This window comes from Lissotriton vulgaris, chromosome 3_1 (assembly GCF_964263255.1).
Source record: "Lissotriton vulgaris chromosome 3_1, aLisVul1.2, whole genome shotgun sequence".
Classification (NCBI taxonomy): Eukaryota; Metazoa; Chordata; class Amphibia; order Caudata; family Salamandridae; genus Lissotriton; species Lissotriton vulgaris.
In genome coordinates, this window is record NC_141689.1 from 633,867,680 (window position 1) to 633,881,712 (window position 14,033).

At 45.7% G+C, this 14,033-nt stretch overlaps 1 protein-coding gene across 2 annotated transcripts in view; it reads left to right on the plus strand.

The window, feature by feature from the left end:
* Positions 1–2,391: 2,391 nt before the first annotated feature.
* FAM81B (family with sequence similarity 81 member B) overlaps positions 2,392–14,033 on the plus strand; it is a 750,896-nt gene continuing 739,254 nt past the window's right edge. The window contains exon 1 of one of the 2 annotated variants that reach the window (XM_086960923.1): positions 2,392–2,461. The gene's annotated coding sequence lies outside the window, so the exon portion shown is untranslated. Of the gene's footprint in view, positions 2,462–2,600; positions 2,733–14,033 lie in introns of those variants that run through there. The other variant, XM_086960924.1, reaches the window with a different exon arrangement.

Below are 14,033 nucleotides of genomic sequence, written 5' to 3' on the forward strand. Positions count from 1 at the left end.
TACGAGAGTGCAAACAGATCCATCTTTTAGACTGTGTCCAGGGAGGCCTGAATGAATCTGAAGAGATCTCTGGACAAATCTCTCCTATGTACAGGTTAAATAATAACTCTACAAAAGAGGTCTGTATAATTAGGTAGGCTGACAAGTTCTTTGGAATTGTAGAATGCCCATTGTTGAAATGTCGTTGTATGTATATATAAGGATACAAAAGAATAATGTTTACTAGTAGTTGTTTTGGCAGCGATGACAAGGGCGATGGGTGGTGCAAACTGCAGTGGCCTCCTGGTCTGAGCCCTGGTACTTAATACTTTACAAATTAAGCACTGAAAGGAGATCACATATGTTCTTCTGAAGTATTCGAACAAACCATGGGGCTTATTTACAAGCCCTTTGCGCCGCCGGTGCGTCACTTTTAAAATGGGAAAAAGTGACGCACCGGCTGCGGAAGGGGCTTGTAAATAAGCCCCCATGTTTTTTTTAAATCAGCACCGGTTCCTATAACGAAACAGGCTGCTTTAAAAAAAAATCTAATTACTGAATGAGGCACTGGTTTGGTGGCTTACTGTTTGTTGCATGCCCCCACCCCTGTGTTTGTTGCCAATCTAAGTGGCTTTCAAAGAGTGACCGTCTTATTTTAATATTCACTAGGAAAGTCATTCTGTTCTGTGACCCTCTCCTGCGACCGGAAATGACTGTGAAGCAACCTATTAGTACACAGGCAGCACCGTAAAATCAGAAACAGTTCCCAAAAAGCTGGTGCAAAAATAGAACTCACTTTTTGTGACCTCTCTCTTTGTACAACGGGCGAGTAATTTAAAAAAATGTAAACGGTCTAAAAGTGGACAACCGGCAGCACCGATGGCTAGACTGAAACAAATAAAATAAAGCCATGTATTTGTTCAGGATATGGTCTGTTCAAGTTCACTCTGCTCTGCTTAGAATGTAATAACAATTTGGAGAACTTATCGCAAAAATTCAATTTAAAAAGACAGCTACTGGCTAGGATATTAGGATTTTGGACTAACCCCTAGATGCATCATTGTAACATTTTGCGATTTCTTAATTGCGAAAATTAAGGAATCGCAATTTAGAAATCGCAAAATGCTATGCATCAAAAAATCGCAAGTTATTTTGCGATTCGGTAATTTTCCTTAATTGCGATTCAAGATTTGCGAATCGCAATTAAGGCAAACCCTTCCCCTGGATGTGCTGCTGAGCGCTTTGCTAGGGCCGGTTTTTCGGCCGATTTTGTTGCAGGGCCGATTTTGCAGCTGTGCTGCAAAAACGGCCCTGTAACAAAATCGCCCCCAGGGGCTGAAAACCGGCCCCCACCCATGCGGCACACCGGGGTATTGCCCGGTGCCCGCTATGGCCAGTCCGGGCCTGGACATGTGTGTGTGTAAATTAAAACTTTCAAATATGCAACTAGTGCATGTTTGAAAGTGTTCTATAAATTAGCATGAAGTTCAACTTCATGCTAATTTACCCCTTCCAAATTGCAAATTCGCAATTCTAAAGTAATCATGCATTGCATTTAAGAAATCGCTAAATTGCGATTTCTTAAATGCAATCGCAATTTTAGTAATCACAACAAAATTGCGATTTCTACAATTGCCAAAATACCAAAATGCTTGATGCATCCCAAAAACGGGATTTGCATTTGCAAACGGCCGAATTTTGCGATTCGCACCGTTTGCGAATGCAAAAACCCTTGATGCATCTAAGGCATAAGAAACGCAAAGACGATTTCAACCAAACTTGTTCCAATGGCTGCTGAGTTCTTGAGTCGAGTGACACCGCCAGGGTCAGCAGCACGAGCAATTTAACAAACTCATTTCCAAGCACGGGCAAGTTTACAGGTAGCTAGCATCGATCTTATGCACAGGGATATATAAAGTAAAACTGAACAATCTATGCGAGATCATGCACGCGCCTGAAATGGCTGGCTAGTGCTGGATTCCTGCTATTCAGATAGGAGTCAGGAAAAACGCCACAACCCTCCCCTCCCTCCCCCTCCTCCCCCAAATCACAATTTAATTTTATTCCCAAAATCGAATTGTATAAAATAAACTCCGTAGCTCTTATATGAACGTGTTCAATGTTCATATTCCCTCTAACTATTCATTCAGACGCATCGGCATGTGTGTATGCCCCACCCTTACAGGCTATTATGAGGACAATTACACTTTCTCACGCGGATTACTCTTTCTAGGATTCTAGGCCCAAATACCTCACAAAGAGACCTTGGTAAAAGATATTTAATGCATACCAGTGCAATCGCGTGGAGCACAGATTAAATAAAAAGACACCCCGTTCATTTTAAAACTGCACTTCCGCAGTCAACAACTTTTCCAGTAACCTAGAGACAAGTGTAAACAGGAGCAACTCGGCTCACAAACCCAGCCTGGAGAAACGCGTGACATCACTGCCTTCGAGCGCTGCTGAAGGGGTCCGGAAGAATGTAAGAAACAAACTTTATTTCAATTTGTAAAAGCGGCCGCTGCCAGGCCATGCTTTCAGAGGGACGTGATCTGCTGTTAATATGTGGGGTTGGGGGAGCGCCGGGGGCAGGTCACTCACTGACTGCCTGCCACAAAACTTGTTAGGATTACGACTTTTTCTTGAAAACATTGCTTCTCTGCGATTGTGCTCTGAGCCGTGGGTTCAGATAAAGGGGCGCAGGCGTGCCAAGGACAAACAATGATCGTAGAAGTGGCGACACCTGCTCCAAGGTAGGAACAAAACACACTGTTCATTGCTAAGCAGAGCATTATAAAGTTCTTTTCATTTCATTAACATGGACTGAGAATAAGTCTGAGCGCTTTTCCAGTCAGCAAATCGATACTGTAAGGTAATGAGATCTGGGAGGTGTAATTTGGCAGCACATTATCTGAGCTATGTTGAGGTCATGCCCCCGCCTTCCATTTTGTGAACATTTCATTTAACTTCTTCTTAACTACTGGGGATTTTTAGTGCTGAACTCGTTTTTGGCTATTTGAGATAGTTTGTGCAAAGGGCTCCATAACTTTTTTCAACATAAGGTATTCATGCCAAAATTTGTGTCCTTGCTTACATCATCTTGGGGATTCTTAAAAGCACCCAGGGTTTGTGGATTTCCTTGGATTTGACTAATAAAATAGGCAAAATATTGCAAAATTTTGAGTGTTTTTGGGGGAAAATAGGAAAAAAGTGCTCTGTATAAAATTATCTGGATTTCTTTCCTAAAAATCGCATAAATGCAGGGTTTGCTGTGCTGAAGTCACCATCTTCCCAGCTTTCAGGAACATGCAGAGCTGAATTAAAAAAATATTTCTTACCACAGTTTCGGATTTTTTTTAAAGAGGTAGCCCATTTTTTCTCTTTTCATTGTCAACCTACTTCCAGTTTATGGTGGAAACCAGTGTGAAATGCTAAGGTGACCCGGAAAAGCGGTAGATTTCTGAAAAGTCGACAAAATTCCAAATTCAGCAAGTGGTCAAATGTGTAGATCCCTCAAGGTTTCCTCAAAGAAACTAACGGTTGACAACAAAATATTGAAAATGAGTAGGACAAAAACAGCTATTTGAGACAATATTTTTCATCTGTAACTTTTCGTCACAATGGCTAATTTCCAAAAGCAATATAAAATTACGTCTGCTAGACCCTTCTGGTTGTGGAGATATATAGGGTTTGTAGGTTCTCTAAGATCCCAATGTACCCAGAGCTAACTACTGAGCTACGCCATACTGGTTTTTAATAGTGTACCGAGTGTGCACCAATTCATGTGGTAAAATATGAGTATTTAAGGAAACCTGTTGTTAGAACTGGGATTTCTGGTTGGCTAAGGCTTGCGCCAAAGCCAAGCAGAAACCACCATTCTAGTCAGAACAAGGGAGTCACACTCCAAGATAACCCCTGCTCACCCCCTTGGTAGCTTGGCACGAGCAGACAGCCTTATCCCGGAGGCAATGTGTAAAGCATTTGCGCACGCATACAGCAACAACATCCCAGGCACACCACAAAAGGAACTCCAGCCAAGGTTATATAAACGTAACTTTTGTATTTTAAAAACACATTAGATAGTAATCACACAATGTACATTGTGCCAACTGGCACGGGCAATATTCACACAGGATTATTTACACAGGACAGGGCCACTGCCCGGATCAACACTTAGCAGAAATCGCACTTCTAGAACATAGAATAAGTGTAGCACAAAATAACAAGTGTAAAACACAACCAGTAATTACTGGTAAAGGGTAGGTACCCACTGCGCAATACTAACCACCATAGGCACAGATCATGCAGGGACACATAAACTCACTAGTATAAACTATACTAGGCAAAGCACCCTCCTAAGCATGAAAACACATTTAGAGGTATCACAGGCATAAAGGCATTGCACATTATGCATAATTCACATTAGGCCTAACTAGTATAAATACAGTAGGCAATCTCCTCACTAGTCTAAACACATTAGACCCTATCCCCTAAGCATAACTCGCATTTAGGGGCGTAACTCACAGAATGAAACATCATCTCACTAGCATAAACCATAATATGCTACACAACCTCATAATCATAAACCACAGTTTTAGAGGTATAAAACACAGTGTGCGCCAAACATACTATAAACAATACATTTCCTAGCACTACATTACTCTAGCCCATACATCACATTAGGCAATTATCATCACAAACATAGTAGAAAATCACATTGCGCAAAAATCATATTAGGGCCTTGCGCCCTATCCACATACCAGCCCCGTGGCCAACTGGCTATCTCAAGAAGGGCTCAAATGCCCTGTGTCCAGAATGTCAGGGCGCGCTGCCAACGCACCGCCAGTCAGGGGTGTGCCACTACATTCTGGGCAGCTGCGGATCGTCCAAAACCGCGACTGGGGCTCTCACTAGCCCCTCAGGACAAAACTACGCCAAACATGGGGAGCCCTCTAGACTCTAAAAATAACTGGGAGCATTGGAGCACTCTTGCTCTAGAAATAACCACTTGCCCATCGTTGGAGCCCTCTGGCTCTGAGTAAACATATGCCCAAACGCTGGAGCCACTGGGCTCTGGAGCCTGAATACCACGTTGGAGCGGCCCACTGACATCAGGGTCCGTTCTAAATGCATAACTGGCCCTGTACCTTTCCCAGGCACCAGTATTAGCGGCGTGGGCATGGGGTGCGGGCACCGACAACGTGCCCCTACACCACCCCCCTACTCATGGAAGTATGGGCCCCTCTGAGAAAAGGGCACGGCCATCGTGCCTGCACTGGTAGGGGTACGGGCCCCTCGGGCCCTCTAAACAACATTGCCCCATCGTTGGAGTCTCGTAGGCTCGGAACCAGCATTGGAGCCCTCTAGGCTCTCGAAGTAATGGGGCCACACGTTGGAGCGGCCCGCTGCCTGACGGGGCTGCTCTGAGTCTGCCTCTCTCCCCCACCGGGCTCCCTTGGGCACTTACCAGCTGGGGTGGAGTCGGGACTCTACTCCTGGTCCACGCGACAGGCGCAGGGCTCTCTCTTCAACTCTGAAGCCCCACCAATCGGCGACCAAGCTCTTCTCTCCTTGCTGGCAGCGATTCTCCCTTCTCCCCCGGCCCCCTCCAGGGACCCAAGCTTCTCCCTTCTCCCCTCGGGCCCCCTCCTGGGACCCGGGCTTCTCCTGCAGGCTCCTTCTCTCCCGGTGGTGGCGGCGTGCGTGGAACTTCCTTTTCCAAACCGGAAGTCCTGCCCGCCGTCAGGCACCTCGCCGCCTGAATTCCGCTTTTGCCGCGACTGCAGCGGCAATTTCTTTGCGGGGCAGCACCGAGGGGTGGGCAACCTCGGTGCGAAAAACAAACACAGAAGCGGGGTGGGCACCCGCTAAGGGCGCCATAAACGGGGTTGCACCCGTAATTAAAAACAACGCAATCCATGGCCATAATGCAGGGTAGGCTCCTGCCATTTAAAATACAAAACTAGGGGCCATAGTAAGATAAAACTAAGCGGGGTGGCATCCACCCTTCCCCCAGCCGAGATAGGCGCTGAGGTTCAAGATTTAAGGAGACTGAGGCGCTGAATCAGAATAGCGGCCATCTGAGGGGAGTAAATGCACAGTGCTCTAGCTCTCTGGGCGACAGTATAAAGGCAGGGACTCGTGGGGCATCGCGAGACTCGATCGTCCTCCTGAGCCCGTCTGCGCCCGTCCGCGGACCAGGGGCCTGTCACGCTGCTCAGGTAATCTCCACTAATCAATTATCTAGATACCTTATAGTATCACTGAATATGCAGCCCAATTGTCGTCATCAGGCGCTTAATGTAGACACCTGGTTAGGCCCGGTTAGCTGTCATGGCTGTAAACAGACACTTGAACCCCATCAAAAATCCAAGAGAAAAGGGGCACCCAAGACTATATTTGGAGGATTTATAAATGCCAGATCTATGTGCAAAAATGCACTTCATGTGTATGACCTAATAGTAGAGAGGGAGCTTGATTATCTGTTCATTACCGAAATATGGTTAAAAGTATGGTCAAATCCGGATATTGTACACGCTCTCCCCCCAGGGTTCTCAATCCAGAGGTTGGATAGACCAGTACAGCGTGGTGGAGGCTTGGCAATTATTCACTGAGACTCTTTATTATGTAAGATCACGGAGTTAGCGGATATTAAGGGAGCTGAAAGCATCAATTTCTGTCTGCAGCTCCATGACTCCTTTACCTTCGCGGGTGCTCTAATTTACCGCCCACCGGGTCAGCAAACTCAGTTTTTGGAAAGTCTTGGGGAAGTACTGAGCAATTTGACACTCAAATTCTCTAACTCTACACTTTTGGGAGACCTGAATATCCACCTGGATGACATTACCGATCCGAGTGTAATCTGTTTCAGAGAAATAACAAATGTTTTAGGGTTAACTCTGAAAACTGTAGACCCTACCCACAGAGCGGGTCACATCCTGGACTGTATTTGTTCCAACTTAGAATTGGTTAAAGTAGAGAACCCCCTGACACAAACCTGGTCAGACCATAAATTCATTGCATTTAGCATCTTAGTGGACAGTAGGGGGATAATAAAGAAAGAGGCACAAAGCTGTGGGAGGAATACACCACAATGGGGTAAAATTATAGATCACCCTGACTTTTTGAGATGGGTGAAGGAGGGCAAACCCACTCTGACAGGAAACACCACTACAGATAATCAACAGTTTGGGGAATGGGTCAGCGAGATAGGGAGCCGGATGACACCCTTAGGCTCAGACTCCAGCCTCCGCTATGAGAAGAAATCGGCACCCTGGTTCTCGATAACCCTAAAAGAAACTCTAGGCGAAGTTAAAATACTAGAACGCAGATGGCGCCGTAACTACGATAGGAAAGAGCATGAGGTGTACAAGACGGCCAGGAGGCACTATCACGCTCTCCTCAAAGGTGCAAAGGCCAACTTTTACACAGCGGCTATTGAATCCACAAAAAATAAGCAGAGGGAAATCTTTAAAATTGTCGACAGTTTTAGAAACCCGAAATTCCTGACTCAGGAAATTCCACCATCCCAGACTCTCTGTGACTCTATAGCCGATTATTTTGAACAAAAAATACACAATCTCACTAAGGATTTTCCCCCTTATGAGCCTGCGGTTTCAGATGAAATTATCGATGCCGATACAAAAACGGCCTACCTGAAGGCCTTTTCTCCGATTACTATGGAAGATACCCTTCATGCTATATCCTTAATTCAGTCAGGATCTCCTTTTGACCCGTGTCCTCCAGTCTTACTAAAAGCCATGATAGAGGAGGCAACCCTCTTGATAAATTCTATTATTAATTCATCACTCCTCTCAGCTAAGATCCCAGCCCAATGAAAACTCGCTGCCGTAAAACCACTCCAGAAGAAGGCCTTACAGGAGCCCACGACTTTGTCCAATTTCCACCCTATTTCACTTCTCCCAGCACTCTGTAAACTAGCGGAAACTTTTGTAAACAGGCAGCTTACTGCATTCTTAGAAGGGAATAATATACTTCATCCTAAAAAGCAGGATTTAGAACCCAGCACTCCACGGAGTCTGCCCTTATGTTTACAACTGAAACTATGCGTGTTGCCATGGATCAGGGCAAGAAAGCTGTCCTGATCCTTTTAGACCTATATGCAGCCTTTGATACGGTGTCCCATGCTATTCTTTTAGACCCCCTGGCTATTGCTGGCGTAGCAGGAACCGTATTGGAGTGGCTTAAGAATTTCCTGACGGATAGGCATCAAGTAACGACCTTAGGACATTTTTGCTCAGGGGAAAAAGTATTGAAGACAGGAGTTCCTCAGGGCTCAAGCTAGAGCCCCACGCATTTCAATCTTTACATGGTCCCCCTGATCAAGTTAATCTCTTCCTTTGACATCAGCACGATCGCGTATGCTGATGATACACAGCTGGTTCTAGTCCTGGATAAGGATATGGCGAATGCAGAACAAAACCTGAAAAACTGCCTAGCAGCAACATTCACATGGATGAAGAACAAGAACCTGAAGTGTAATTCTTCTAAAACGAAAATTTTGCCTTTTGGTCTTAACAATCCATTCTCTCCTCAGGAATGGTGGCCAGGGAATGCGGAAGCACCCCCGAGCACTATTAGTACAGCACGAAATTTAGGGATCAAATTTGACGACACCCTTTCATTTAAACAGCAAGCGGGGCGGTAGCCGGTTCCTGCATTAACATCATAAAGGGACTACGAAAATTCTTCGACCTGCTTCCCCTGGAAGCCAGGCGTACGGTGGCAGTGGCATTAATTACATCAAGGCTGGACTACTGCAACAGCTTGTATGCAGGGGCAAATAAAGCGGCCCTTCATAGGTTGCAATTGGTCCAGCATGCTGCCGCCCGCCTGGTACTTAGATGGCCCAGAAAGTCTTCTGCCTCGGCAGCACTGGCTGCCCTTCATTGGCTCCCCATCCACAAACGTATTCTGTTTAAAATACTAATCATCACTTATAGGGCCTTTCATATGCAGGGTCTGACTTATCTCCGCAAAAGCTTTGCACAATATCATCCCTCACGCAATCTCAGGTCCGCCACAGCCAACCTGCTCATTGTTCCCAAATGCAGACTTTCTACAAAGGGAGTTAAATCCCTGGCAGTGCTGGGCAGCAGGGCGTGGAATAAACTCCCTCACCACCTGCGTCAGATCACCCCGAACTATGTTTCAGGAAATCTCTTAAGACCTGGATATATAGCCTTTCGGACCCTATATGCAAAGCATTAGTGTAATTCTCCTCTCCTCTCTGGACAGTATGACTGCGACCATCTTTCCGCCGGTCAGAGTCAAAGGGCCAAGATGCTCCTTGGAGTGATAGTGCGCTATATAAATGGTACCTCACATATCATCACATCACAGCAAAATCCTTTGTCTAGCAGGGTGCAGGCAATGGGAGAACCAGCTACAACTGGTTATGGGAAACTCCTGAGCACTTTGTTTTGCTCTGCCCCTCTCTCCCTTTCACTGGCCAGGCTAGGGATATCAGAAGCACTGCAAGGGGTGGAGCCAGCATTGTGGAGGGAAGGCCCAGCCCTATTCAGGTCCCAGGTGCAACTCCACCTTTCCATCAACATGCATATCTCCCCATTCACCACTGGGGCAGACCCATCCTGACTCCAGGAGCCAGGCACACCAGCCAGATCCAGCCAATCACAAGCCAGACAGCCAATTCACATTCACTGCACAGACATGCCAACTTCTAGAAATGGCACTTCCACACCAGATACAATAAAGCCGCAAACATCATCCCGCAGCATTCAATCTCACGAGTTCGCACATACGAAACTCGACTCTGCACATCCCACACATCAGGAACTACCATGATCACACATATTCCCCATGCATTCCTATGGGAGGGCAGGTCACTCTCACCACACATACACAGAGAGCGCATGCACTTTACACTGGATCACAGTGAAAAAGTGCACAGAGGCCTTAAATCAACAACACCAGGTTACAGAAATAGGCTAGGAAAAAAGCAAAAAGTTTCGGGTGAACCTGCCAAAAGGGCCAGGTCCAACACCTGTGTGTTTCTGAAATGGGCACAAAATATGGAGTTTAGAAGCAGTGGTTATTACACATCTCTGATTTTGTGGGTACCTATGTAAGCATATGATTTAGAGGGCTTTTTTCAAAATGTCTTCTTTGTTACACACTGGCTTACATTTGGAAGGCCAAAGTCCAATTGGTAATAACAAATGTTCTACTATTCTATGCTTGCTGATGCATTTTCCTAGAAGGGAGTAACGTCCCCCTGTGCACACCACTGAAATGCTTTGACCATGTATGTTTTCCAGGTAGGTAATCCTCATGTTAATATTCACTAAGTGTTATTATTTTAATCAATTTCAATCTTTATTTATTGATGTAGGATCATCAGATCAATATTGTACATGCCAAATTGATGCAGAGAGTTTACAGTCATGGAGGAGATATTCCCCTGACGAAGGGCCAATCCCGAAATGCACTGGGATACTTAAGCCAGAATCCCTTGAAAACCTCAAACTTTGACAACAAAAACACATTTGTCTGTAATGGAAAGTTCTAGAATCTGTGGGGATCTACGAACTTCCTTCCATCCAGCATTCCCCCAAGTCTCTCAATAAAAAATGGTACCTCACTTGTGTGGGTAGGCCTAGTGCGCCTGACAGGAAATGGCCCAAAACGCAATATAACGACATCACTGATTTCCACTCAAAACTGACCCTTTTAATGCAAAGTCGGTAGCTTTGGATTTTAAGCTCTATTTCAGCCAGCACGTAGGGAAACCTTACAAACTTGCACATTAGACACCTCGAGGAATCCATGGTGGGGTGACATGCATGGCTTTCACTAGGTAATTTTACCCACAAGATCTTGCAAATGTCAAACTTAGGTAAAAACACATATTTTCCTCACATTTCTGTGAGGATAAGTTATGGAATATGTGGGAAGCCACATATTTCCTACCACTCTGAATTCCTACTTTTCCAACAATACGCACAGATCCCCACTTGTGTGGGTGGGCCCCGAGATCACTATACAAAAAGGTCCTGAAGTGCTACATTGAGAGATAAGCAATAGGGGTTCCTGCGATATTTGAACTTGGTTTGATTCATTCCTGTTGCGGGGACAAGTCCCAGCCTCACAAGTGGTGAAGCGTTTTTATCTGCACAAGTGGGGTAACCCTGGGTAGTAGGATTTTTGTCGATTCCAGAAGTTTCCATCATCAAAATGTAACAAAAATGTGTGATTTCAGCTATAGTTTGAGGTTTGCAGGGCATTGTAGGTAGGAAAACCTCATGGGATCCATGAAAGACACACCACCCGGGAATCCCTTAGTTGTCTAGTTTTCAAAAATGCCTGTGTTTAGTAGTTTTGCACCCACACAAGTGAAGTAACATTGTTGAATTCTGGATGGTATGAAATTTGTGGCCCCCCCACAGATTCTAGAAGTTTCCCGCAAGATATGTGAAGAAAGGGTGTGTTTTTAGTCAATGTTTGCGGTTTGCATTGCATTTTAGGTACGAAAATATTGTGGGAACCACCACTCTGGACTCCCACTGGTGTCTAGGTTTCATAACTGTTTATGTTTGGTAGGTTTTCCCAGGTGGCAGCCTACCTAAGCCCAACAAGTTTAGCTATTCACCATTACACGTGGGACGATATTGAGAGTTAGACACACTCTCCTGCCCCATATGTAAAAAGAACACCCAAAGGAATAAAAATGTACTCTTGTTTGCCATTAGGATGGGATTTCTTAGTCTGCAGGGGAGCAGAAAGACTGTTGAAGCTTTAGGGGTGAATGTGGGGCAGATGTTAGGATGGGCGAGACACACCCCATTCCCTTATTAAAAATTATATATTCCTGCCATACAGTGGCCTTTCTGTCCCCCAGGGGCAAATTGGTACAAACCTCCTGTCTGCCCCTGGGAGGCAAAAATACTGTGTTGTTCCTTTTTTGGAGGTGGTGAGTGGCCAATACCAGAGTGCAACACCCGCACCACAGTCTCTGGTGCCAGGGGGTCTTTCTACACCCATGGGGCATATTTCGGGCAAACTCCAAAATGAAGACAAATCTGCTACCTGCACCTAGGGGGGTAGGAAGACACTATAGCCCCATCCGGGGAGGGGGTATGCTTAATGTCGGGGTAAGCCTCATCCTTTTTTTGTTTCAGCTCCTTTGTCAAATGACTGGGGTTTAGTGGGCCTTCTAACTTCCACGGGGCAGATTGGGGTGAAAACTCCTATACACCCCGGGGGGGGGGCAGAAATTCTACTGGGCCACATATTTAAGCATTCCCTGGTGTCTAGCAGGCTTTCTGCACCTCAGGGAGTATATTGTGGGTAATCACCCCAATCTGCCCTACAGGGAGGGTCAGACAGACTGTCACCATAGGTTTGTGGAGCTAGGGGCATGGCCATGCCCGTAGTAGCTATCACTCACACATATATGTATTTTACAAATAGACCCTGTTGTCTACAGAACTTTTTGTCCCCTCAGGGGGACAGTTCGCGGGCAGCTATCCCCATCCAGCAGGAGGCTTCTGTTTGAAGCAGCTATGCACTATACAAATGTGTCCTTTGGTTGATTGATTAATTGATCTACCTTCCAGGAGGGGCAGAAAGACTGTCCCTCTACTTGTTGGGTTGGGGACATATCCATGGCCATGGTGGGCGGCCACCTACCCCTATATTTATTTAAAAAACACACTCTTGGTGTCTAGAGGGCTTTCTGCCCCACTGGGGGGCAGGTCAGGGTAATTATCCCCATCTGCCTACAGGGGGGCAGAAAGATTGTCTCTCTTCTTGTAGGGGTGGGGGCATTCATTACCATGACCATGGTCGGTAGCCCCCATCCAGTATTTAAATAAAAAAACAAAAACCTGGAGTCTAATAGGCTTTTAGCCCCTTCCCGGGGAAGGGGGAGGGTCGAGGATGGGCGATTGGGGGTAATCACCCCTATTTGCCCTTTGGGGTGTTTCAGAAAGACTGTCACCATAGTTTTTGGGGTTGAAGCATGATGCCCCTACCACTATATTTCTTTTTTAAAAAAGACACTGGTGGCTAGGTGCTTTATGCCCCATGGGGGCAGATCAGGGATAATTACTTCTATTCTCCCGCATGGGGAGGACAGAAAGGCTGTCTCTCTTCTTTCTGGGGTGGGGGATGCCATGCCCATTATAGGCAGCTCCCACTGCTATATTTAAAAAAAAAAAAACAATCAACAAAAACAATTCCCTGGTGTCCAGGGTCCCTTCTGCCTCCCTACCCACCCGGGAGGGGGTAGATTGTGGGTAATCACCCCATCTGCCCTCCGAGGGAGGCAGAAGGACTGTATTCATAGTTTTTTGGGGGTGGGGGGAATAGCCATGCAGATATCATTGAAAAGGGGAGATTCTCCACACAAAAGGGGTTAATATCTGCCTTTACCTAATGTTTATCTTTGCTAAAGAGGTCGTGAGTGAAGAGTGGAATATGTGCCGGCAAGATAGCCCTGGCGATCCTCTTTTACCCCTGCAAGATAGCAATATAAATGTGTGCTTTTCTTTCCGAGGCTCTCTGTAAGGTGCCCTTTTTTTAGGCCTGGCTTTAGGCAAGACCTTTAGATTTTACTAAAATAGTATATATTTTACGTTTGGTTTTAGCCAAGTCCTTTTCGTTTTACTAAAGTAATAAATATAATATACTTACCTAAAGAGGCTCTCAGCCACCACCTCTCTTCACCCATTGCTCTGTTGTGTCGTTCCCATTTTGCTTTCTCCCACTACAGCATACAGCATGGGGCAATGGTTCAGCCTACTTATGGTCTCTGCTTAACATTAATCTGAGTGACTGTATTTTGCTTTTTCACAATGAGCACATGCGCAAACAAGGTAGTTTAGCTCCCTTTAGTGCCAGTGTTGCCTGATGTGATAGTAGGATGCGTTTGAAGTGAGCACAGGGCAAGATCCAGCGTTGTCAGTTCCTGTCTTCTTTCAATGCAGTTGTTAATTCTTTTTGAAGATGACTGATGCTTTTTCACAACATACCATATTGGGTTTCTGGACTCAGTTTCACCTTTGTTTCTC